This window comes from Dendropsophus ebraccatus, chromosome 6, assembly GCF_027789765.1.
Source record: "Dendropsophus ebraccatus isolate aDenEbr1 chromosome 6, aDenEbr1.pat, whole genome shotgun sequence".
Classification (NCBI taxonomy): Eukaryota; Metazoa; Chordata; class Amphibia; order Anura; family Hylidae; genus Dendropsophus; species Dendropsophus ebraccatus.
The window spans coordinates 50,014,101-50,041,233 of NC_091459.1; the positions used below are offsets into that span (position 1 = coordinate 50,014,101).

At 40.4% G+C, this 27,133-nt stretch overlaps 1 protein-coding gene across 3 annotated transcripts in view; it reads left to right on the plus strand.

The window, feature by feature from the left end:
• Nucleotides 1-3,285: 3,285 nt before the first annotated feature.
• Nucleotides 3,286-27,133, plus strand: part of TMEM200A (transmembrane protein 200A) — a 79,758-nt gene continuing 55,910 nt past the window's right edge. For all 3 annotated transcript variants that reach the window (XR_011363503.1, XM_069973697.1, XM_069973696.1), the window contains exons 1-2: nt 3,286-3,446; nt 3,934-4,299. The gene's annotated coding sequence lies outside the window, so the exon portion shown is untranslated. The remainder of the gene's footprint in view (nt 3,447-3,933; nt 4,300-27,133) is intronic.

Below are 27,133 nucleotides of genomic sequence, written 5' to 3' on the forward strand. Positions count from 1 at the left end.
AGCTTGTAGGAAAGAATAAATAAATCCCTGACACCCCCCTACCATTACAGTCAGAGGCATCACAATGGCCCTAGTGCAAACTCTCTACACAGAATCCAGGAATCCTTGAACCTATATAAATGTGTATTCTTAAAGGGGTACTCTGGAGAATTTTTTCTTTCTTCCTAATCATCTGGTGGCAGAAAGTTATATAGATTTGCAAATTACTTCTTTTTAAAAATCTCAATTCTACCAGAACTTATCAGCTGGTATACGTCCTGCAGGAAGTGGTGTATTCTTTCCAATCTAGCACAGTGCTCTCTGCTGCCACCTCTCTCCATGTCAGGAACCATTCAGAGCAGGAAAGGTTTTCTCTGGACAGTTTCTGACATGGACAGGAGGTGGCGTCAGAGAGCACTGTGTCAGACTGGAAGGAAAACATCACTTCCTGCAGGACATACAGCAGGTGATAAGTATTTGAAGACCAGTTGATTTAAAAGAAAAAATCACTGGAGTACTCCCTTATATATTAGTTAATTTACTTTATATATAAATTTTGGCACATTGTGATAATTGTGTGCCAATAATTCTCTGCGGTACAGTACAGCATGTCCTAAATTCTCTATAGGATGCTGCATGTAGAAGCGATGATGTTGGGGGAGAATGCTCTACACATAAGGCCTACAACGGGGCATTCCCCAGATTCTATTTCTGCATGAAGATACAATAAAGCATCTGACCTTATAGACGATTATCACAATATCATCCACAGGCCGTGATGTCCATAGAAACTATCAGAGTTTAGTTTTGATTTCCAAAGGGAACTAGACAGTAAAACACGCACCATGGTTGCTTGGGCAACAAGAAGACGTTTCATACCTGAAATCGACAAATGAGTTGTAGAAGAAGGATAGGGGGAGCAGAAGGGGTTAAACATTTGTACGGGAGTCTAATTGCATCCTGGATATTTATTTACAGCTCCAGATCTGGATCATGCCATGAAGATGCCATGGATGCACTTTTTTTTTTTACATGTTGCATGTCCAAAGAAATGCGTCCATGGATCTCCACATATGCAGCTGTGTGGCTGTGCATTCACTGCTCATCATAGTGAAGGTCCTCAAAGCTTAGGGACGCCAAAGAATATTCTATACAGCTTGTTCTGTGTGGATCCCACTCCTGAGGCCATCACCTTTGAAGTTTTCTGTATTATATTCCACCGCTCTGCTTTATTTATATAGTCATGTGTGGGTGTGTTCACACATTCAGGTTTTTCATTAAATACAAAGCCAGAAACAGATCATAAATTTCGGACATGTATAAAGAAAAGACTGAGATTTCTCCTCTTTTCAAAAGCATTGAAGACGTGCAATTAAAAACCTGAATGTGTCAACAGAATCACAAACCTAAATTTACTTTACATTATGCAATAATGATATTTAGTTGTTTCATAAACTGACCAGCAGATGGCAGTATGGAGTTTTGCAAAGCTTCCTTTGCTTCCAAAGAGGGTTATCCAGCATTACCTGATAGATACCCACATGTAATAAGGTACTTTTACTATATCTTCTGTCTTCTTGAGGAAAACCATGTCTTATTTAAAATGCATTTTAACTTTTAATTCCAGCAAGTTCAGTAAGTGCAATAAGGGAAGGTTGTTTTCTCATCCTGAGTTTGGTTGCCTATTAAAGGCAATATAATAATTTAATATAATAGCTTTACTGGGAAATCTGATTACATTGTAGGGTCACATCAGGAAGCTTTGTTACTGTACATCATGTACTTTGTTTTGCACGCACAAAAGCATGCATCTGTACAGCAATCACTACATCATCAGCGCATCGATCAGTTCTTAGACATAGGAAATTGGAATAGAAATGCATAAATCATCCATGCATGTTTGAATGATTTTTCAATAACCAAGGGATATGGTGCGTTTATGCAGAGAGATTTATCTGACAGATTTTTGAAGCCAAAGCCATAAATGGATTTGAAAACGGTATAGATCCTAGTCTTTCCTTAATGACTTATTCTCTGTTTATAGTCTGTTCCTGGCTTTGGCTTCAAAGATCTGTCAGATAAATCTCTCTGTGTAAACGCACCCATACATACATTTATTAAATTATTAAATGAATTAAAATTAATGAAATGAATTTAAAAAAAAATTAAATGTATTTAAAATTAAAATTTATTATCATAATAAAGAATTATTTTTAAATGATATAAAAAATATAAAAAATATAAAATAATAATGATAATAACATTCTGTGAACATAATTATGGAGAGAGAAAAAGTGTCCATTCACTTGGTGAATTATTGGTACTAATAACTGAATACATAAAATAATTTGATAGGTTTTGAATCAGGATCAATTAATTATCACACATACACATAATTATTAATCGGTATGGTTACCTCTATGTCCAGGTACAGTACAAGCTGATCAGAGCTTAGTCGGCTGCTATTAGTGTTTGCCATAGTATATTATAGTTTACACTGGAGCAAATGTACAATAATTGTGGGGGTACAATTATACCTACGTGCCATGTCTATACTATGAATACGGTGTCATGCTAACCAGATAAATTATAGACTAAGAAGTACAAAGAAAACGCTTTTCGTCATCCTGTATACAGATTGATATACCCATTACAGTCATTGTTAGTCCATGGCAATCTATTCCCCATGAGTTGCAGAAATTTCTGGAAAATAAAAATCCTCTCTATACTGGCCAGCACTATTCCTACAGTATGGAATAAATCTGCCATATGTGAACTTCTCCATACATAAGGGAATCTATGCTGTGGAATGAGTGTAACGCACATATACACTAAGTACAGTATACAGTTTTGTATCTATAATAGTTGCCATGGCAGCAGATACCATTAACACATTAATTAAAGATCTTTCCTGTGTAGTTATAGAGTGTAAGAGCTGTGCTCAGAATTCTGCCACTACTAGTGCTTGATGTATTCACTGCCGCAGGGGGGTCAGAAAGAAACTGCAGACATCTAAAAGCAGGGATCACAGTCTCTTCTGTTTAAAGGTAAATATGTAACCAATTAATACGCTGACATATAGAGAGTGATGAATGCACAGAAAGCCTAGGACTCTTACAGGGACCATGGCTACACCTCTGGGATATGTCACATAGTGGTGGTATATTAGTATTATTCCATTTCTAGGAAATAGAGCAGCACATCTTTGTTTTATCTTGGTGTGGGTGCCAGCTTAGCCCTCCTCTACTGCTGCTCCTCCTATCAGTCCCTCTCCACCCCCTCACTCTTCCCAGTGATAGCAGAGCAATGATCAGTAGCAGGGATGAGCAGCAGGGAGAGGAAAGCTTCGCCTTATTGTAAGTGTACATGCTACAACAAGGGGATCCATAGCTGGCAAGGTCTGCAACCACCTGCAGCAACCACAAAGTACAGCTGGGGGATAAGAGGCAGCCGCAGCAGCAACTAAGGTGAGTTACTTACACTTTGGTGATTGTACTATGTAACCTCTGGATGACTTGAGAAAAGTCTAAAGTTAAAAGAATAGCATGTTGTTTCTTAAGTCAATTGTTGCATAAGATGGATATCTGTATTCTTGTATAAAAATATCGCATTGGCTGAAACTTGTATATTGTATACTTATTTGTATATTGTCTATAGTAAACTAAGGCACAGAAATGCATCCACATTGCAATATATTCATTGCACAATGACTGACGAATATATGAAACAATGTTTGATTTAAAAAAAAAAAAAAGTTTCCCTATTTATAGATGTCTGTGTAACTTTGTTGCCATCTTTCTTGACGATGTCAGTGTGACCACCTGTGTACTATTATGTGACATTAGGAGGAATACACAGTCTTGTCTAGTAGACCTTGTAGAATTTCTAAAGAAAGTGGCTGGGCTTGTCATGGTGTCTTTATTTAGATCTGATTTCCTGTTTTCTGTCCCTAAGGAACTTAATCCTTTTCTGGAGATAATCATATGCACACGGGACTCCTTTTTTTTCCCCTTCTGGGCCTTCTTTTAACTCTTTGCTAGGAAGATACTGTTGGATTGTGGTTAACCCAAGATGTGCAAGATTCCCCGCTTCTGCCGGTTGTAAAGGTGTCCGCTGGATCCTGGATAATGAATGTACCACAAGGATGCATCCCAGCTGAAAGCACAGGCAGAAGGCTCAGCCTTGGCAACCGCTTGCTGGATGTTGTGCCTGCTAGAAACACGTGTCAGGGCTCAGCCTAGGAACTCGCCATCCAGCCTGCCACCTCCATGAGGCCAGAGAGAACACGCTGAGGGCAGGGTGCTGTGTCACTCTATTCAGGTGAGATGAATGGCCTTGTCTGAAGTCATTGGATGTGATGGTCTGTAATTGTGTAATATTCTAAGTAAGTGTTATATAGAATCACCAGAAACACATGTTACATTTGGGCTTTGCTCTGCTGTCACATATTTAATCACGAATTCTAACGCTCTGTTTCACTAAAGGTTTTGTGAGGCTGAGAAGTATATCCAGCTATCGGCTTCATCTGCGCTCTCTATATCCCTTGTCACGTGAATATAAGGTCAACTCAGTTCAATTTACTTTCCATCTAAATGCTTCCTATTCTTAGTAGGTCTCCCGTCAATGGGACGATATTCTTTCTATCTATTTATCTATCTATCATTAATATATTGCCAATTTATTGATTATTGATCTATTCTATCTATCATTGATCTACAGTATGTATTGCCAATTTATTATCAACTCTATCTGTCTGTCTATCTATCTCTTGTCTGTCTATCTATTATCTATCTATCATTGATCTACAGTATCTATTGCCAATTTATTATCAACTCTGTCTGTCTATCTATCTTTTGTCTGTCTATCTATTATCTATCATTGATCTATTTATCTATTATCAAATCTATCTATCTATCTATCTATCTATCTATCTATCTATCTATCTATCTATCTATCTATACCAAATCAAATCAGCTTTATTGGCAGGTCTAAATATCATATTAGCATTGCCAAAGCAAACAGCAAATTATTGGGGATGGGTAGGGATAGGGGTTAGGGACAGAAGTCTGTGGCATATCATAGGTGGTTGGATGGGGAGATACCGGGGTCGTGGTATTGGAGTCCATGACATGTCACGCTCCTCTCAGTCTATGACAGGCACTGATATATTGTGCTGCTATAGTCGCTGTGATCTCTTCCTCCCCCAGCAAGATGGGCAGTTCCTCTTCCTCCTCCATGGTGGTGAAGCCTAAGAGATCTGCCAGTCTCTTAAAGTGAGTATTTGGGGCACCGCAGCGAGAAGTGGGCCTCATTCTCCATGGCTTCCTGGTCACACTGCTGGCACAGTCTGCTCTCCCTGGGCGTGTATGTCTGTAGGTGATGCTCAGATATGAGAAAATATTTCTTTACTGAAAGAGTAGTAGATGCTTGGAACAAACTTCCAGCAGATGTGATTGGTAAATCTACAATAACAATGCAAACCTGCCTGTGACAAACGTATATCTATCCTAAGATAAGAAGAAGGGAAATACTAAAAGGGCAGACTAGATGGACCCAGTAGTCTATCTTCTATCTATCTATCTATCTATCTATCTATCTATCTATCTATCTATCTATCTATCTTAAATACATTCATCTACAGTATATCTACAGTAAATCCTTAGGTTGATGAGCATGTCTACAATAAAGCTATGTAATCTTACATTAATCTTGCATAGTGTGATAAGTCATCCTGTATATGTTGCGCTGTGGTTATTCCAGACATAAATGAGTAATATACTGTCTTCAGATCCATTAGTGGTTCTCCCAGGTATAATGGTATGAAATAATAATGTGCTATTTATAGATGACTGGGATGCGTGTGGTGGTGGCATATTAAGGGAATTGCACATTACAGGTTTCTGACCACGGATGCCAACATTTCATTATATAGGGCAGGGAGGTTACACCGATAGTGATCGTCGGAGGTGGAATGTATTCATTTATTGCTTATCCCCCAGTGACACAGCATTGGCAGGCTGTCACTATATGATTTATTGGTTACTCAATAGATAGTACAGGGTTAATCAGCTTTCTTTTGGCAGAAGTATGTTCTACATTGCTTCTCTGTGTTTTATTTTAGAAAGCCATATTTGATGATGGGTAACAGAATAAGAGGCGATAGATATGTCTAGCTTATTTTTAGCTATGCCTATTAAAGTCCAGGTACAACACTGCCTGTATAATATTAAAGCATTCATTTTATAGCAGCAAAGGCTCAGCCTGTCCACAGGAAACACAGCAATTCAGGAACAAGACAGTGGTGATCAAGTTTTGTTTGACTGGTACTCTCTCTGTCTGTTGGACATTAAAAAAATAAGAATTTATTTTTTATGTTGCTGTCCATGGGGATAACATAACAAACTGCCTATTCTAACTTTTCTTACGCTCCTCTGGTGTCCTCCTGCATCATCTTCGGGTCCCCAGCTGCATGATCCCACCACCATTTCTGAGACGGACTCATCTGAGGGTGGCAACCTGCCCAGTCAATCACTGGTCGATATGGAACAGCACTGTGGCCAGTGATTGGCTGAGGGAGCTGTCATCCCCAGACAAGTCAGTCTCAGAAGTGGAGATAGGTTTGCTCAGCCAGGGACCCGAAGATGACGTAGGAGGACACGGGAGAAGCACATAAAGGTAGGAAAAGGCTGTTTGTTATGATATCCCCATGGGCAGCAAAAAGTTTTTTTTAAGCGGAATACCCCTTTAATTAAAAGTCGTCACAAAGGACAGATGTACAGTACACAACAAAGGCTGCCCATTTATACGTCCATATGTGTTACAGAATCCATGTCCCCCCCAAAAAACTGACAGGTCTTAGTACAAAACACAATTGTGTAACAAGTCACAATTTACTAATGAATGGGCCCATGCATTGCAGGCAGCTATGGATGTATATGGTCCAGCCCTTTGGACATGTTACTGTAGCCTAAAGCCTGTTTACATATAATCCTATGACTGCAAAACAAGTAGATCAAGGTATAGTGCAAACTCGACATTATCTTTTTATATATTTATTTTTTAACCCAAAACTAACTTTTGATGGGCTTTTTATGACCATCTTAGTTGCCTGTTGATTGCCATTTATTATAAAAGTTAAGTTTTGGGGGTGAGCTATGTGTGTGTTATGCCTAGCAGGACTGCTCCACTAATGTCATTCTATCTATCTTTTGTCTGTCTATCTATTATCTATCATTGATCTATTTATCTATTGAGTATCCAATCTATCTATCTATCTATCTATCTATCTATCTATCTATCTATATCAAATCAAATCAGCTTTATTGGCAGGTTTAAATATCATATTAGCATTGCCAAAGCAAACAGCAAATTATTTGGGATAGGGGTTAGGGACAGAAGTCTGTGGCATATCATAGGTGGTTGGATGGGGAGATACCGGGGTCGTGGTATTGGAGTCCATGACATGTCACGCTCCTCTCAGTCTGTGACAGGAACTGATATATTGTGCTGCTATAGTCGCTGTGATCTCTTCCTCCCCCAGCAAGATGGGCAGTTCCTCTTCCTCCTCCATGGTGGTGAAGCCTAGGAGATCTGCCAGTCTCTTAAAGTGAGTATTTGGGGCACCGCAGCGAGAAGTGGGCCTCATTCTCCAGGGCTTCCTGGTCACACTGCTGGCACAGTCTGCTCTCCCTGGGCGTGTATGTCTGTAGGTGATGCTCAGATATGAGAAAATATTTCTTTACTGAAAGAGTAGTAGATACTTGGAACAAACTTCCAGCAGATGTGGTTGGTAAATCTACAATAACAATGTAAACCTGCCTGTGACAAACGTATATCTATCCTAAGATAAGAAGAAGGGAAATACTATACTAAATATAAAAGTTAAGTTTTGGGGGTGATCTATGTGTGTGTTATGCCTAGCAGGACTGTTCCACTAATGTCATTCTCCCTTGTGTTTTAATATTTAGTTGCTAGCAGCAGGGATAGTAATTGCTGGAATATGGTCTCTGCCATGTTTTTGTTGTGCCTGTTTTTTTGGTAATTTTTGTCTATTTAAGGGGGTACTCCAACAAAAAATTATTTCTTTTAAATCAACCGCTGTCAACTGGAAAGTTATACAGGTTTGTAATTTACTTCTGCTTAAAAATCTCAAGTCTTCTAGCACTTATCAGCTCCTGTATGTCCTGCAGGAAGTGGTGTATTCTTTCCAGTCTGACACATCACTCTCTCTTGCCACCTCTGTCCATGACAGAAACTGCCTACAGAAATAGCAAATCCGCAAAGAAAACCTCTCCTGCTCTAGACAGTTCCCATAACGGACATAGGTGGCAGCAGAGAGCATTGTGTCAGACTGGAAAGAATATACGACTTCCTGCAGGACATACAGCAGCTGATAAATACTGGAAGACTGGAGACTTTTAAACAAAGGTAAATTACAAATCTAAATAACTTTCTGACATCAGTTGATTTGAAAGAATAAAAATTTCACTAGCGTCCCCCGGGTCCAGTTACTGGACAACCTATATTTTTAGCTTTTCATTTTGGAAGTTTTTTCTTGTTGTATTGCAGAATTCTGCCTACTAGGTTCCAATCCTGTTTTTTGGCATTTCCTTCAGTCTGTGTTGTCCTGTTGAGTGTGTACACTTTGTCTGACATTCTACAATTACACCCTGCAAGATTACATCTCCCATCAGCCGCTGACATCTAAGGATAACCTTGATAAAGGCCTAAGGGTTGAAACGTTGCCTTTATGTACACTGATATGTAAACTCACATGGCTTTGATTCAGATAATGTCGGATTTGCTTTGCAATAAGTTTACAGTGCCCACAGTGAAGAGTGTGGGCCTACCTGAATGCATCCTATCTATCTACACAGTTGCCATTATAGGACAGTTTCCTCAAGGTGCTATTGGACTTTTTCTTTTGTTGGAATCTAATAATAAGCTGTCATTTATTTTTTTCTCCATCAGTTTTTGCTTGTATGGATTTTTGCAAGACTTCTGACCATCTGGCCATCATACGGCCTTACCATAAGCCCTGGGGGTATTTGATACTGGCAGCCATTGCTTAGAACCAGGAAAGGCAACTGCTAAAGGTGAAGCCCAGTTCTGAGACTCAGTCAGCACTTGCTTGCTCCTCATTCCCCCGCCTGCTGCCGTCACAATTTCACAAGATGACAGCAAGCGAGGGGGAGCAGGTGAGAGCTGCAGAGGGGGCTACCCGGGTGATCGTCAGATCTTCCGGGCAGCCCATCGGAGACAGGGGTGGTCTGATGCCACGGCTCCTATTACAACGATCAGCCGACATTGTGCATGTTGGCTGATCGTTGTCTTCTATTACATGAAACGATTATCTGCAGTAATAGCCAATAGTCACTTTGTGTAATAGGGCCTTAAGATTCGACTCTCCCTCATACATACAGTATAGACAATCCCATATGCGCAGAGCTCCGTAGCACTTCATCTGATGAAGCGCGCATGCGCGCGAAATGGCCGTCGTGTGTGATGCACCTGTGAGATGTGGCGTCTGACGTCCCAGATATATGTACCGATCTCATATTTTAACCATGAATAAATAAAGAAATATCGCTACAGAACCGGTGAGTGCCCGCAACTTTCTTCCTTTCAATTCATATAACTCATTTAATATGCATGCGCATGAAAAACATTGCTCATCTTGGTACTCTATTATGCATCTGAAGTTTTCACGGTTGCCTGTAGCATTTTCATTTTAAACAGCTGTATATTCTAATCGTCATTCATTTGTTTAAACGATAAATTACATGATTGCTGTGTAATTTGTTCGACAGCCCATTGCATGGCACATAGCGGCAGTATCTAGGTGATACTGAATGGTTTAGAAAATAGGACTGTGCTATTTTTGTTGCTAAATCAATTTAATTTGTTGCTGACAGTTTGAATAGAACAGTCATATTAACTAGAGAATCTGTGCTTGAATAGAAGCCATTCCATGCAAACGGCACATGTAACAGTGTATGTGGCCAAGGTGCAGCCTCATTTACCATTCACCATGAGTCAGATACTCCGAACGTTTAGGAAGACTCCGGAGCACAAGTGCTTGTTATCTGTAGTCAAGTTCTCCATTCCCTTTAGAGCCTTGGGCCCAGATTATCAAGTGGTGCTTTGGATGAATACTTCTTATCTCTTATTCATGCAAGCATGGATTCATAAGTATGAAAACCTAAACACGTCTCGATAAGCCAGTCAGGAACTTGATCTTTTCTGTAACGTGGATTTTTTTCCCCCCATATATTAATTTTTATCTAAATCTAAAAAGCTTTTCTTTTTTGCAAATGTCCTAATGGTTAGCAATGCTTAGAATAACAATTTATTCACCGCCATAATTCTTTTTAGCATGCTTGTTGCTTTATTAAACAAGTTTTAGGAAAAGGGTCTAATTTATTCGTAAAACGCTGCACCCTTTGATTATGCATTTGATTATGTGTCAGGTATTGCAGCTTAGTCCTATTCACTTAAATAAGGATAAGCTCCAAAACTAGGCACAATATGGGTGCTGTCTCTGATAAAAGAACCCTTTTAAATGATTTTATTTCCATTCATATAGACAGTGGTCCTTATATAACAGGCTTTGTGGGCCACCTGTTAATGCTATACTCCTACTTGGCTATGTGGGCAAAAAAAATTGATTGATTTTCTTAAATTATGGACAATTCTCTAATTTTTATTTTATTTTTATTTTTTGCTAAATAAACAGAACATTTTTCTACTTACAGGCAGCCTCAGATACTATTTTTATGGTGTTTTCGAACCAGTAGTAACCCCTCCCTCCCCCCTTAGGCAATCTCCATGTAATAAACAGTACTGTAGATAAAGTCCACTGTAGTCAATGCCCATGTAGATAAGCCCACATCTCCTGTAGGTAATCCCCATGTACATGTACATAATTCCCACTCTTTACTCAATTTTCCTGTGGTAGGTCACCTCCCCTGTAGGCAGTCACCACTGTACGATTTCCCTGTAGGTAATCCCCCCCCCCCACCACCACCACCACCACCACCTTCCTGAAACGTGGGTTGGAATTGTTACAGAAAGATCACCAGGTTGCAGTCTTCAAAATGGCCACCAGTTGACAGTCATATACAGAAGGGATGCTGTGGCAGACAATAGGCAGCACTGTAGAACTATATGGGGTGTGTGGTAACCAAATAGGCGAGGTACAGCAATGTATGGTTCAGAATCACTAGAAGACTAGGAGAATACATTGAATCGATTTGGGACAGGACACTAGAGGCTACACCTTTAATAACTGATAGCCAAACGATCGTTCAGCTGTCAGTGATCATTCAGTGATCTCTGCAAATTCTCTCTCTTAAAACAAAAGCCTTGGGCAGAGATTTTTCATGACGCCCAAATCGGTCAAGAGAGCCCCATACACCTTATACTCAAGGCCGGACCCACCGCAATCCGCAAATACAGCTGACAATAGTGTAAGTGTATGCAGAATACAATAGACTTTAGACAATTGTACGCTTTGTGCCACCAATTTGGGGAAGTCTCTTTCCTGTTCCAGTACGACTGCGCCCATTTGCACAAAGTGAAGTACAGCACATAAAGGCATAGACTGACAAGTTTTATTACAATGTTTAATTTACATTGTGATATCGGTATCAGCACTGTCAGTTGCAGACATTATGCAGTTTTGCAGTCACATGGTCGCTGTCGCCATCTGCCATTTCATTGCTTTGCTGTCGTTAGCCTTTCTTTACATCTCACTGTATTGTTAGTCTGTACTTGACCTTTGATGCTTCTTTCTTGGGATCATTACTGTTCTTTTGCATGTCAGAAGTGTGAAGTGTTTTTTTTTTACTAATAAATTGCCACAAGTATACTAAAGGTCATATAGATGAAGGAGGGTTTTATCAGATGTTTTGTATCCCTAGATAAAACTGGCACTGATACAGTGATGAAATTCAAGTACAGTGGTAGGCTGGGTTCACACTATGTATATTTCAATCAGTATTGTGATCCTCATATTGCAACCAAAACCAGGAGTGGATTGAAAACACAGAAAGGCTCTGTTCATACAATGTTGAAATTGAGTGGATGGCCGCCATATAACAGTAAATATGTTATATAAATTATTTCAATATAACAGCCGTTCAATACAATACAATTCAATACACTCCTGGTTTTGGTTGCAATATGAGGACACAATACTGACGAAAATATACGTAGTGTGAACCCAGCCGTACCTTGGTTTAAGAGTAACTTGGTTTAGGAGCGTTTTGGTTTAAGAGCTCACAGTTTTTACAAATTGTGACTTGGTTTAAGAGCATTGCTTTGGTTTAAGAGCTCCCTGTACTGGGTGGGAAGGGGAGTGGGGGAGGTGCATGGTCTGCATAGTGTGGTCTACAGCCCTGTACTCTGACCCAGGAAGTCTCCCTCACCTTCCAAATCATGGCAGATCCACTTCAGGCTGGGGCTTGCATCAGGGGACAGGACTGTGGGGGTAATCTCTTCATAGCTGTAACCCCTCTCTCCCCGGACAGACAGCGCTGCTATACTGTGCCAACATCTGCCCTGCTCATTCCTTCATGCTCCACACAGTCTCTGTCAGCCCTTGTGTTCCCCATCCTCTCCATTGCTGTACAGTAACTTATAATATCACATATTCTGCTGTTTCTGAATGTTTCATCTGTTTTACATGTTATTCAGAATAATAAATTATTACTTTTGGGGTGTGGAAACAATTGTCTGCATATCAGTGATTTCTTATGGGAAAATTTGCTTTGGTTTAAGAATGGATTTGGATTACAAGCGCCGTCCCGGAACAAATTATGCACCACTTTATATTTAAAAAACAAACAAACTATAGATGCTCATGGTCCAGATTGCAGCATTCAGATGGTTTAGATGAAAAATTTTCACGATTGGTCCAGTCACTTTTCAATAAGATTTACACTATTGTTGAACTTTATGCCCGGTCGAGCATTGGGGTACTTAATCGGGCACCTGATGTTGAGTAGGTAAAGGTGGCCCTACACTTTTAATAACTGACAGCCAAACAATCATTCAGCGGTCAGTTATATTTCCTGCAGTAACCTATTGCATTTTTTTTGTGTATATTTCATCCCATGAAGGGAGGTTTAAACAAAATATAGGAAAATTAGAATGAAAAAATGCAATAGGTTTCTACAAGACACATTAGAATTTCGGAGGTATGCTGAGCAGAAGGCACCTGGTTAAGTGCATGAGTCTCCTATTGATTTTAAGGGGTTTGTTACTCGAATCAAGCACTCGAGCATTGAAAAATGCTTGGCTTGAGTAAAAAGTGCTTCATTGTTTTAGTGCTAGCTCAACACTCAACATTCTGCTAAACTGAACAATGACACCTGGGTAAAGCAGAAGTCCAGACACAGCCTTTTTTTCAGAACTGCCTAGGAGGAAGTGGGTGAATAAAAAAGCTCCAGTGCTGGGGTCTGCTGTCCTACACTCTGGTCCCCGGCTGCTTCCTGGTCTAGAGAGAGGACTTGGAAGGTGACACCCCAAGCCCACCCAACCAGTCAGTGACTGTAGCGGTGTCTCGTCTTTGCTGTGGACTAGCTGAGTAGGTCTGACATGTCGCATCCCAGGTCCTACTTAGACCTAGAAGCGGCTGGGGACCAGCGTTGAGGACAGCTGACCCCAGCAGTGGAGCCGGGGAGGTAAGTGAAAGTTGTTTTGTTTAACCACCTTCTGCCCAGCAGTTTTGAAAAAAAAAAAAAGAGTCTGTGCACCTTTAAGGTGTCACTGTTGTAATGACTTTAAACATGTAAATCAACAGTAGATGTTATATAAAGCAAGTTTGCAATATTACATTCAATTATTTTATTTTTTTTGTTATCATGCTGTAAAACAAAGCTATACTTACCAGAAATCCAGATCCAGAAGCTTTTTAGTCATGTGCTGGTTAAAAAAAAAGAGACTAAACACATGAAATCTGACCACAACATAGTGTCATGGCTCAATGTGTAAATCAATCACATGACTGCCTTCTCTGTGAGCGCAGATGACCTGGGATACACAGGACCTTCTGTGTTTAGACTCTTTGGGGAAAAAAGTGCTGCGTTTATATTTTTTGGAATATTGCAAACTTGCTTTATATCACATACCCTGCTGATTTTGATTTTGAAAGTTATTATGACAGTAAAACTTTAAAGGGGAACTCTGGATAAGGAAAACTTTTTTTCTATTAAAATTACATTAAAAGTTATATAGATGTGTCTATACAATGTATTACTGTATCTGCACCCTTCTGGCAGACTGGTAGGTTATAGAAATCCAGGAAGTAAAGAAAAATGGCCTCTTTGTCAATCCATATTATTGTCTCCTGCTCTTTCTGCTATCCCCCCTTAGGAGACAAATATTCCATGCCTCTGTCTCACATTGTGTGTGTTTGCTGAGATCAGGCTGATGATGCAGACAGGGGGCAGCAGGTGTTTCAACTTTGCTGTATGTGCAAAACTCTGCAGTGAAATTAGGGCTGTGTTCACACATGTTGGAGTGTCATTGCAGTACTGCAGCATCTGCACAAAAATGATGCAGTAACACAAATAGATAATGCTAAACAGCACAAAAGATCAGAGCTGGCACTGCCAATCCCACCTGCACAAAAAACAAGGCATAAACAGTATATCCCATGTAATAATATCAAATAAAGTATTTTTTTGGGAATCAACTTCAAAGATAAAAGATGCTCGATCATAATATGTGTGGAAAGGAAAAGGAAAAAAAAAAGGAAAATTTATTTCAAAAAGTTCTTTGCTTTATTCCAATATCAGCATTGCAGGTAGAGAATACGTGCTGTGCGGGTGGGACCACAATGAAATGATAAAAAGGGAAAGCATTGAATTCTGGAACCTGTAGTATTGAGTACATCTGCTCAACCAGGAAATACAGAAACACAAAACAGAACAAAATCCCCCAAAACAAATGGATTTTTGGAAGTTTCAAAACTGGGATAGAAAGGTAAGTATTGTTATATGCTTCTGCAGAAGTTTCATTTTTCTTTTACCTCTATACGGAATTCCCCTTTAAATACAGAATAAATAAAACTTCATTGGTTTTCTATCTAGAACTGAAATAATTTTACTGATTAAAAGCGGGCATAGTAAAAATTGGAGAAATGCTAATTTAACATTATAACTAGAGATGAGCGAACCAGGTTCGGGTTCGAGTCGATTCGAACCCGAACGTTCGGCATTTGATTAGCGGGGGCTTCTGAACTTGGATAAAGCTCTAAGGTTGTCTGGAAAACATGGATACAGCCAATGACTATATCCATGATTTCCACATAGCCTTAGGGCTTTATCCAAGTTCAGCAGCGACCGCTAATCAAATGCCGAATGTTCGGGTTCGGATCGACTCGAGCATGCTCCAGGTTCATCTCTTATTATAACTACTATAGACATTTTCTTTAAAACAAAGTAAACTCCTCCCTTTGTATTATGAATCGGCACAGAAATCCAAGTAGAAAGCAGAATAGCACTACTGTTGTAGACTAAAACATCTTATTTTTTTCACAATTCACTGTTACATGTTGGGAAAAACAAAAACAGGGCTCAGATTAAAACAGGTTAATATTTTTGCATAGCATGCAATAGTTTAATTTTCTACACGTACACATCTTTCATTAAGATTATGATATTGAGATTTTTTTTAAGCAGCTTTGGACCCCCTTTGCTTTCCTCTCACCTGTACAAATGAAAAATTCTCCACCAAAAGAAGTATTTGTGTCCATCCTTATGAGGTAATTCGCATAAATTTTGTTTTATTGCCAAAATTACGGTCATAAAAAAAACAGCCTAATGGCAAAAAAAAAAAAGACTTTGTGGGAACCTCTTAAAGGGGTTATCTAGTGTTAGAAAAACCTGGCCACTTTTTTCCAGAGACAGCATGACCCTTGTCTCCAGTTCAGGTGTGGTTTGCAATTACTCTTCATTCACTTGCGACAGAAATGCTGAACAGATCGGTGTATTACTTACATCATTCTGTTTAGCCATTCTTCTAATATGCAGGAAATCAGATTCCTGCTGCAGCACTCCCTCCACCCACCAGCTGCTGCTTAACAGTTTACTGCCTATACACAGCATGAATAGATAACTGCCAATGGGCAGTTGATGGGAGGAGTTTGCTGGTGTTCATGAATATCAAGGACTACTGAGCTCATTAACGTAATGGAGAGGACTTCTTAATATCCTTGTTATTTAGGAGGATATCTCTGAATCAACTGCACAGAATAATGTGAGTGACACATAATGCTGTTCAGTCTCTGTCACTAGTTGGACCAAGTACATGAATTTACACTGATACTACATTTAGACTTTATTCTTAGAGATAATGCTATTTTAGAGATACAGAATGTCATAACAATCTGGAAATGTGTTCTTTACAGAATTTTAACACAAAAGAATAGCAGACTCATGCTGTGTTAGTCTATCATGTACAGCTCTGTATCTTTTATTTCTATTTCCCCAAAAATCACTGACTAAATGAGTAACTGGTGCATGCAATGTCAACGTTACACATTTTATTCTGTTATATAAACAAGGTCTAAGGTAAAATACGTCACTTCACTTCATTTTACCAGATAGAGTTATTTGCCCAATAGCAAATGTTGACATCTGGAACTAGAGGTTTACTTTTAGTAAGATAGATGCATTACAGCCAGATTTGTAGTATTACCGCATCTAAATATTTATATATTTACAAAGTAGCTAAATTCCGATTTTGCACAATTGCCAATCTGGAACATATAAACATGTGACACATTTCTACCACAAGTGACTAACCTTCATAGGTCAAAAAGGTGATGGCTACATAGATATTAGCATGTTAGCAGGATGAGCAATAAATAGGTTTTTAATGAGGCTATGTTCACACATACAGTAGTATTTCTGTCAGTATTTTTAGAAAGAATTAGGAGTGGAACTGACAGGGAAAAAATGATGATGGAAAGATTGTCACAGTTTCTGTGTTCTTAACCCAGCTTTAATTTTATTTGAGAAAGTACTGACCAAAATACTAACCGCAATACAGTGGTCCTGTACTGCTGTGTCTCTAGTGTTTCCTCTCTACAGTACATGTGATACTGCATGTCCTGTACTGCTGTGTGTGTCTAGTATCTCCTCTCTACAGTATAGTGTGATACTACATGTCCTGTACTTCTGTGTGTGTCTAGTATCTCCTCTCTACAGTACAGTGTGATACTACATGTCCTGTACTTCTGTGTGTGTCTAGAATCCCCTCTCTACAGTATAGTGTGATACTACATGTCCTGTACTGCTGTGTGTCTAGTATCTCCTCTACAGTATAGTGTGATACTACATGTCCTTTAATGCTGTGTGTGTCTAGTATCTCCTCTCTACAGTACAGTGTGATACTACATGTCCTGTACTGCTGTGTGTCTAGTATTTCCTCTCTACAGTATAGTGTGATACTACATGTCCTGTACTGCTGTGTGTCTAGTATTTCCTCTCTACAGTATAGTGTGATACTACCAGTAGCAGATTACAATAGGTCCGCTTCAGGTGGTAGCCCGGGTCCCTGCCGCGATTTTTTACCACAAATCAGGGCATCATGATATTTTCTATCCTTTACTATGAACACCATGCTAGTGCTGCCACAGTTGCAGTAGGGTGGGGGTGGGGGGGACTTTGTGAACAGCCCGGGGCCTATGGTAAAGTTAATCTGCCCCTGGATACTACATGTCCTGTACTGCTGTTTGTCTAGTATCTCCTCCCTACAGTACAGTGTGATACTACGTCTTGTACTGTTGTGTGTGTCTAGTATCTCCTCTCTACAGTATAGTGTGATACTGCATGTCCTGTACTGCTGTGTGTCTAGTATCTCCTCTCTACAGTATAGTGTGATACTGCATGTCCTGTACTGCTGTGTGTCTAGTATCTCCTTTCTACAGTATAGTGTGATACTACATGTCCTGTACTGCTGTGTGTCTAGTATCTCCTTTCTACAGTACAGTGTGATACTACATGTCCTGTACTGCTGTGTGTCTAGTATCTCCTTTCTACAGTACAGTGTGATACTACATGTCCTGTACTGCTGTTTGTCTAGTATCTCCTCCCTATAGTACAGTGTGATACTACGTCTTGTACTGTTGTGTGTGTCTAGTATCTCCTCTCTACAGTATAGTGTGATACTGCATGTCCTGTACTGCTGTGTGTCTAGTATCTCCTTTCTACAGTATAGTGTGATACTACATGTCCTGTGCTGCTTTTTACCTGTGTCAGGATGAGCTGCTCCTTTGGTACCAGATGAGGGCGGCTTCATTTTATATTTCTGGGACCCTGTGTGATCTGTACAGGACCCTGAAAATGCTCCAATCCTCTGCATAGAAAGTAATTTACAGTCTACAGTAGCTCCTATAACTGTTGTATGTAAGAATTTGCTTTATCCTATCCTATGATTTTATATTACTCATCTACTTATTTTTCATTAAATATTTTTTTCTCATTTTGTGGTGACATTTTGAAAGCTTTAGAAACAATTACAATATTTTCAACATACAATGGTCGTCCTGGAACCAATTAATATTGTAACTCGAGGGACCACTGTACTGTGTGGGAGTATTGAGCTTTGAAGACATCTTGAATGTCGGCTTAGAGTTTCTTGGATTTTATTTGGAAGACATATGCTTTAGCAAAGATCGATATATGATGATGGGGTCAGATTCCTGGAATCAGTAGAATGAATAGCATCAGCATGAGCGAACATTGAGCATGCTCAAGTTCGTCCGATTCCTAGTGTGCAGCATTTGATTAGTGTTGGCTGCTGAAGTTGCATAAGGCTGCCTGGAAAACATGGATAGAACCTATGGGCCATGTCTGTATCCATGTTTTCCAGGCAGTCTTAAGGCTGCATTCAACTTCAGCAGCAGTTAATCAAATGGGGTTCGGGCGAATGTGAGAACAATTTAAGTTCACTCAACTCTAATCAGCAATTGTTGACTACTTTTTGTGCTTCATGATGCAGTTGTGTGGCTTATTTTGCTTCAAAATAGTATTCTAGTATGTTAGTTTTTCACTAGCAGTTTTCTAATTTCAAGTCATGTGATTCTCTGATCGTGTATTTCAAGGGTTTCAATTTATAGTGGTTGTCCAGACCTAGGAAAACATGCCCACTTTCTTCCATAAACAGCACCTCTCCTGTCCTCAGTTTGCGTGTGGGTTTTGCAGATCAGTTCCACTGAAGTGAACGGAGCTGAATTATAATACCACACACAACCTGAGGACAGTGTTAGTGCTGTTTTTGTAAAAAAGTAGCTGTGTTTTTCTAAACAAAAAATCAACACACATTGCCACGTGCATTTTTTAATTTAACAGCTGGCTGCACTTTTCTAAAAAAAAAAAAAAAAAAAAAAAAAAGAAAAAGAAAGAAAAGAACATTTTACATCTGCAACATATCTGGTGTATCAAAGCTTGTGTTTAAACCTTGCAAGCCCCTTGTGAATACATAATATTGTGCTTAGTTGACATTATATAGTTAATAACACTGTAATAAATTAATAAATACAGCATGAGAAATAAAAAACACGTTATATTTGCAATTTATGGAGATGTTCCCTTTTTTCATTTTTGTCTTTTAATTTATAATGTAATCTCCCTTAAATTGCAATCAGAAAATGACTTCTCTCTGGCAGGTGGTTGCATAAAATCTGCAAATATCTACATTTTAGTTTTCTTTAATTTTTTTTTCTTAAAGGAGAGGTCTGCCAAAAACAAAGAAATATATTGCAGACAGTGCAACATATTATAGAATCAATAATTACCCATCCCTGTGCCCCTGCAGCACCACGTCACCAGCTCCTGTCACTGACTGTTTGAGCAGGCATTCCTAAGCAGGACCATTATGTAGTAGGAGCAGGAGCTTGGTCTGGGACAGTTGACTTGGTGTTGTGGGGGCACGGGATAGGTAAGTATTGGTTCTTTATTATGTTCCCCACACCCCCAGCCTGCAATGTATTGTTTTTTTTGTTTTGTTTTGGCCAGACTTCTCCTTTTATTACAGTATGTTTTATGTTTATATCAATTTTGTCTTAATCCCTTAACCCTTTGAGGACAAGGCCCAAAATGACCCAGTGGACCGCGCAAATTTTGATCTTAGTATCTACAGGGCCATGTATGGGCTTGTTTTTTACAGGAATAGTTGTACTTTGTTATGGCGCCTTTCATTTTACCATAACATGTATGACGGAATTCCAAAATTATTATTTATGAAGATATAAATTGGTGAAATCGTAAAAAAAAGAATGCAATTGTCAGGAATGTGACTTTGCGCTCCTCGGTCCGTGCTGGGCGACCGAGGAAGCGCTGAGCCTCTGGTTGTTTTTTGTTTGCAGTTCTTTCTGAATGCTGTCTCAGTTTCCCAGCCACACCCGCATTGCCTGTTACACTCTGGCAGTGCAGGGGTTACTCCTTATAGACCTGTCCAGCTGAGCTGGGTGCTGGGATCAGGGCTGATCCAATCAAGTGCTGGACCCAGTCCCTGATTCCAGATAAAAAAGCAGCAGGCTCTTCATTTCCCTGCTGGCTATTGAGTGTTACTCAGCTAAGCGCTTCAGCTCTCCTGGTTCTGTTACTTCTGTTGCCAGACCTATTGCTTGATCTTCCAACCTGCTTTGTCTGCTGCCTGCCCTGACTTCCTTGCCTGTCTCTGACTCTTCTTCTGCCTTACGTTTTTGTACCTCGCTGACCGCCGTTGCTGACCCGGACCGTAAACTTTGCATTATTGTGTTTGTTTCGTCTGTCTTGTTTTGTGTATCACCTGGTGTAGGACAGGGACTGACACCGTGGTTGTCCATGGCCGTTTAGGGCCGTTAAGACAAGTAGGGAGGGTCATAAGGTGGGTTCTAGTGGATAGGGCTCACTGTCTCGTTCTGTTCCCTACTTACGTCCGGCGCAATTTGTGACAGCAATATTGTAACTTTTGGGGAGTTCCTGTGTCTACGTGATGCATTATATGGTAAAAGCGACATGGTACCATTATTCTATAGGTCAGTCCGAACACAACCATATGCCGGTTTACACAGATTCTCTAATGTTATATTATAATTTTTTTTTTATGAAATCCTTTTTTTTGGCAATTTGGCGCGCGCTCCTCAGATGAGTCCAACGCTCATAGAGAATGACGGAGCATCGGACTCGCCTGTCATTCTCTATGGGTGAGGAGCGCGCGCGCCGGGCTTCGGGCACTCATATCTCCGTCAGCCGACCACCTCCAGAAGCGGGACCTGGCGGGATTAGATAAGTATAGGGGGCTCCAACGGGGGGTCGGGAGCCTGTCACCCCGGCACGGGGGGGGGTGACAGGTCCTCTTTAATAAAATGGTCCTATTGTGACACTTATAACGGTTTTATTTTTTCACCTACAAGGCTGTATGGGGTGTAATTTTTTTCCGCCATGATCTCTAGTTTTTATTAATACCCTATTTGTGAAGATCGGACGTTTTGATAATTTTTTATAAATTCTTTTAAAAATATAATGTAACATCAAATCGGTAATCCGCGCACTTTTTTTCCTCTTTTCGTGTACACCGTTCGACGCTCGCAATGGCGCTTGTTATAATTTAATAGATCGGACAATAACGCATGCTACGGTATATTATATGTTTACTTATTTTTATATGTTTTATTTACATAATGGGAAAGGGGGGTGATTTAAACTTTTATTGGGGGAGGGGCTTTGGGGTAGTGTCAGATCACCGATCAGACCGCACGGAGGAAGGTAAGAGACCTCCGGCGGTCCGATACAGCGATCAGTAAGTCCCGATCAGTAAGTGACAGGGGACTCCCCATGTCACTTACACTTAAACGCCGCGTCAGCGACGTGATCAAGGCATTTAAGGAGTTAATGACATGCTGCAGCACGATCGCTGCAGCCTGTCACTAACGGTGAGGCGCCGGCTGCTCCAGAGCGTGCTTCATAGCAGGAGAAACACCCAGGACATACAGTTATGCCCAGGGTCGTCTGTTGACAGACTTCCATGGCGTAACTGTACATCCAGGGTCGTCTAGGGGTTAAAGGGGTTATCTAGAGAGAGTATACTTTATCTATATCATTGCAAGTATATATATATATAAAACAATAAAGAAGCTATGCTATGCTCTCCACACTCCCCTGGTGTCCTTCTATGGGTCCAATGTACCTTGGAGACAATCCCACCTCCACTTCCGAGAAGGACTCGCAGAATCTCGCAGGTGACAGCCTGCTAAGTCAGTCACTGGCCTCAGCACTGTCTTGTCTCAGTCAATACTTGGCTGAGGGAGCTGTCAGATGAGTCCAATGGAGGGGAGTAGAAGTACTGGAGACCTGTATGAGGATGCTGGAGGAGCACAGAGAGGTAAGCAAAGCTTCTTTATTATTTTATATGTACTTGCAACCATATACAGTAGATAACGTTTTCTCTATCCACATAACCCCATAGGGGATGCAGCCAGTTGTGAACTTTAAGACAAAGCCCCATTTTTCAAATCTGACCTGTCTTTTTTATGTATTGGTAACTTTGTGATGCTTTACCATATCCAAGTGATCCTGAGACTAATATTTTTTAGATAAACTTACTTTATATTAGTGGTAAATTTTGGTTGAGAAAAAGACTAAAAGACACATTTTTGGGAACTACCCAGTTCAAGGAATTCAAGGAACTTATGTGGGGAAGTGGGAGGGAAGCCGTAGTATAACTTGTAATTTATTATTGAAAAATCTGATTTCTCCATGCCAAGGAGTCCAGGGAGTGATCTGGAAGGTGTGATAATGACAGGTACACTTTATTAAAGCTGTGGAAGTGCATTATGCTTACAGCCTTTCAACAAGCTTTTTATTACTGAGCACCCAAGGAGCACGTAGTACTTGCTTGAGTATCTACTTTTGTGTAGCCCGATACTTGAGTGAATACTATACTTGGTAGAGCGTGCTTGCTCATCTCTAAGAATGATAGACAAAAGAAACCGTTATATCTGGATGCATATTGGCATTTATTTATTTATTAGTTATTTAATTTAGAGATAAAAACACTGATTTGTAATTTACATTAAAATAAAGGAAAATGCAAGAAAAACTGCAAACTCTTTTTTGGGCCAAATTTTTTCCTTCCCCAAAAACCCTGTGCAAAACGTGTCTGAGGGAAGCCTAATGGTACTTTTACACGGTGCGATAATTCGCCCGATCGCACGATTAACGATTTTGAATGAACAATGTTTTTTTTTATAACGATCAGCGTTTAGAAGGAACGATACATCGTACGGAAAATTCGCTATGCGATCGTTTTGCGATTGTTTAAGCCTATCTCACACATAGGGGAAATCGTTGAAAGAATGTTTACACTGAACGATCTGCGAATATTTTGCGAACGATCAACGATGATTTAAGAACATGTTGAAAGATCAAAATAAATGCTTTCTCACTCATCGTTTGATCGTTTGCAGCGTTTACATGTACGATTATCGTTCGAATTCGACCGTTATCGTGCACAAATGAACGATAATCGTCCCGTGTAAAAGGACCATAACATTGGTCAGAAAGTCCTGAAAACCTAACAAGCGCAAACGTCTGAAGATCTTGCCAGGCAGCAGGTCATGAAAACTGCTGGAAGCAAGGTGACAGTATGACAGGACACAGAGGACACAGGGGATTATTTCATTTTTAGTTTAATACAGAGAGTGCATTAACCCAATTAATCAAGAAGCTCCCCTGTATAAGGTTACAGACAAATCACTGCTAATGGCATCTCCTCTCATGTCTAAAAAGGTTTACCCTTGTGCTTTTCTGCAATACATTGGTGTATACGAGTGTAATAAATTAGGTATCTAAATTAAAAAGAAATAAAAAAAAAAAAAAGAAATATACTTTATGTTACAATAAAACAACTTGAGCTCTGATTGTTATGGGCAAAACCCACGAACGTTTAGTTAAAGGGGTTATCCAGCGCTACAAAAACATGGCCACTTTCTTCCAGAGACAGCTCCACTCTGTGGCGGAGTTTTGCTGCTCAGTTCCATTGAAGTGAATGGAGCTAAATTGCAAACCGCACCTGAGCTGGAGACAAGAGTTGTGTTGTCTCTGAAAGAAAATTGGCATGTTTTTGTAGCACTGGATAACCCCCTTTAATCCTTCCCCCCCCTTCTATTATATTTCAATATTAAGGAAAATATAGTTTATCATTCAGATTATTGGCAGTTTATAGATATTGTTACATCAGTGAGGTGCATTTGATTTTTAATTGTTCAGATCAGGAATGCTAATATTACCAAACAATATTCAACTAGAAAGAATAACCCTACAAGACGACAATGCATATTATACCAGTGATGATAGGGCTTGAACTTCCAGCATTTTAGTTATTCTCCACAAAGTTTATGGGAGTATTCTGGTCTCTGGGACTCATGCCTGTCTCTGGACCCTGTCCCTCCTGAATACAAAAACCAGAGGTGGATCTGGCTGGGATTATCCAACAGCTGATCAGGCTGTTCTGTGCTGTATCTGTAATCCCCATAGCCGTGAACATGCGTTATGGAAACAATGTAGCAGAAGTTGTGTAGTTACACACTCCCATTCACTTCTTTGGAAGTTACTAGAGTTGAGAGAACTTGGAGCATGCTGTGTGTGGCCTCTATCTGTGTTTTCTTTTATAGTTTTTGGGCATCGTCTGCCAGCTCTACGTGATCATTGCACCAACTCCTTTTTGTGCATTAGTTAAAGTTGTATTACCATTTTTAAGGTGGACAGAGGTGGTTAGAATAATGGAAACAGCTGAGCTGTCCTGTACTGTTCCAGTAAATTCTGGAGTTGAGTGAACTTGGAGCATGCCAGGATTCATCCAAACCTCAGTGTGCGGCATTTGAAAAGCAGTGGCTGCTGAAGTTAGATGCAGTCCTAGGAGTCCAGGAAAACATGGATACAGCCATAGGCTATGTTCACACAACATAAGAAACCGGACGTTCCGTGACCCAGCCGGGTCACGGAACGGCCAGTCTCTGAAAATATCATCCCGGCCTGTACTGCAGTACAGGCCAGATGATCTTTGCACCGCAGAGTTCTGATGCAGGCGCATCCGTGCGCGCCCGCATCAGAACTCCGCACTGCACACTATGGAGCGAGCGGCCATAGCCGCCCGCTCCATAGTGTGCACTGACAGAGTTTTCTGCGAACGCTATTCAATGAATAGCGGCCGCAGAAAACTGACATGTCAGTTTTCTGTGGCCGGATGGAGCTATGTGTATATGTGTATATGCTCCGGCTGGGATTCCATACGTGGAAACAGCACATATGTTTTCGTATAAAACACGGCTGTTGTTTCAACATAACTAGTGTGAGCATAGCCATAGGCTGTATTCACATTTTCCTGGCAGTACTAAGGCTAGGGTTTGGCTGAACGTTAGCATGCTCCAAGCTCATTAAACTCTAGAAGTTACTGGAACAGCATAGGACAGCCAAAACACAGACACAAAAAAAAACAAAGATAGAGGCCACATTCTTGTTCCCACCCTGCAGATATATTTCACATGTAAATTGACCTGGAGTTGGGATTTTCACATCAACAACATGTCAATTAGTGTTGTGGATCTTTCCCCCATTCATTGTGGATTTCCCCTCTCAGTTCAGTTTGAGGCTATGTTCACACACTGTAAAATAAAGGTAAATCACAGCTGGTGTTCCCAACACTGAACCCATTTGGCCCCAAATTTGGCACCTAGATACATTGGTAATCCAGTAGGGTGTTTGTAAAGATTCTGACCTTGATGCAAACAGACAACTACTCCAATGACTTGTGGCAGCTAGTGGCAATCCAAACAGTATTTTAGTTATATGCAAGTAGAATGCTGGTGGTGGAAGCAATCTGTGGTGCCCAGGTGTGGAGTCACTGCTCTCCAGTTGGTGGCCATTTGCTTGTCTCCAGGTGGTGGTTGTCTGCACTCTGGTCAGGAGGAGTAATTCAGACAACACCAATATGGCAGGAACTACTAAACTGCCCAGGAGCATCAACTCTCTGCAGCTCCGTTTAGAAAGAGTGCAGCCCTAGGGAGTCCTGGAAAACATGAATACAGCCTATGGTCTATGAATGTATTAATGTTTTCCAGGCAGCCCTAGGGCTGCATCCAACTTTTTCAGCCACTGTCAAATGCCTTGACTTCACGGTTCGCATGGACTCAAGCATACTCTACTGGTTACTAGTCACACAGCTAGAGATTGTGCCTGCAATAACCTATTGTTTTCTTTTATTTAGAAGAAAGCACTTAGTACAGTTCTGCAATTGCCATCCACATAGTCATTATACAATAGCACACAAGCAGGCTGAGTGGGAACCTACTAACAATGTAGCAATGTTTGTCGCATGCAGCCCATAAGCCTTAGGATTTGCACTTAGAGGGGAACTCCAGGTAGAGGTTAAATAAAAATTAAACTTCTGCAGATGCATAAAGCATTACTTACCTATCTATTCCATTTTTGAAACTACCAAAAATCCATTTGTTTTGTGGAGTTTGGTTCTGTTTTGTGTTTCTGCACTTCCTGGTTTATCAGTTGTACACAGTACTACAGGTTCCAGAATGCAATGCTTTCCCTTCTTTGTGTTACTGAATTATTTCCAGTAATTTATGATTTCATTGTGGTCCCATCCACACGGCACGCTGTATTCTCTACCTGTAACACCACACAGCACACTGTATCCTCTACCTGTAACACCACACAGCACACTGTATTCTCTACCTGTAATACCACCCAGTGCTGTATTCTCTACCTGTAACACCACACAGCACACTGTATTCTCTACCTGTAACACCACACAGCACACTGTATTCTCTACCTGTAACACCACACAGCACGCTGTTTTCTCTACCTGTAATGCCACACAGCATGCTGTATTCTCTACCTGTAACACCACACAGCACACTGTATTCTCTACCTGTAACATCACACAGAACACTGTATTCTCTACCTGTAACACCACACAGCACGCTGTATTCTCTACCTGTAACACCACACAGCACACTGTATTCTCTGCCTGTAACACCACAGAGCACACTGTATTCTCTACATGTAACACCACACAGCACACTGTATTCTTTACCTGTACACCACACAGTGCGCTGTATTCTCTGCCTGTAACACCACAGAGCACA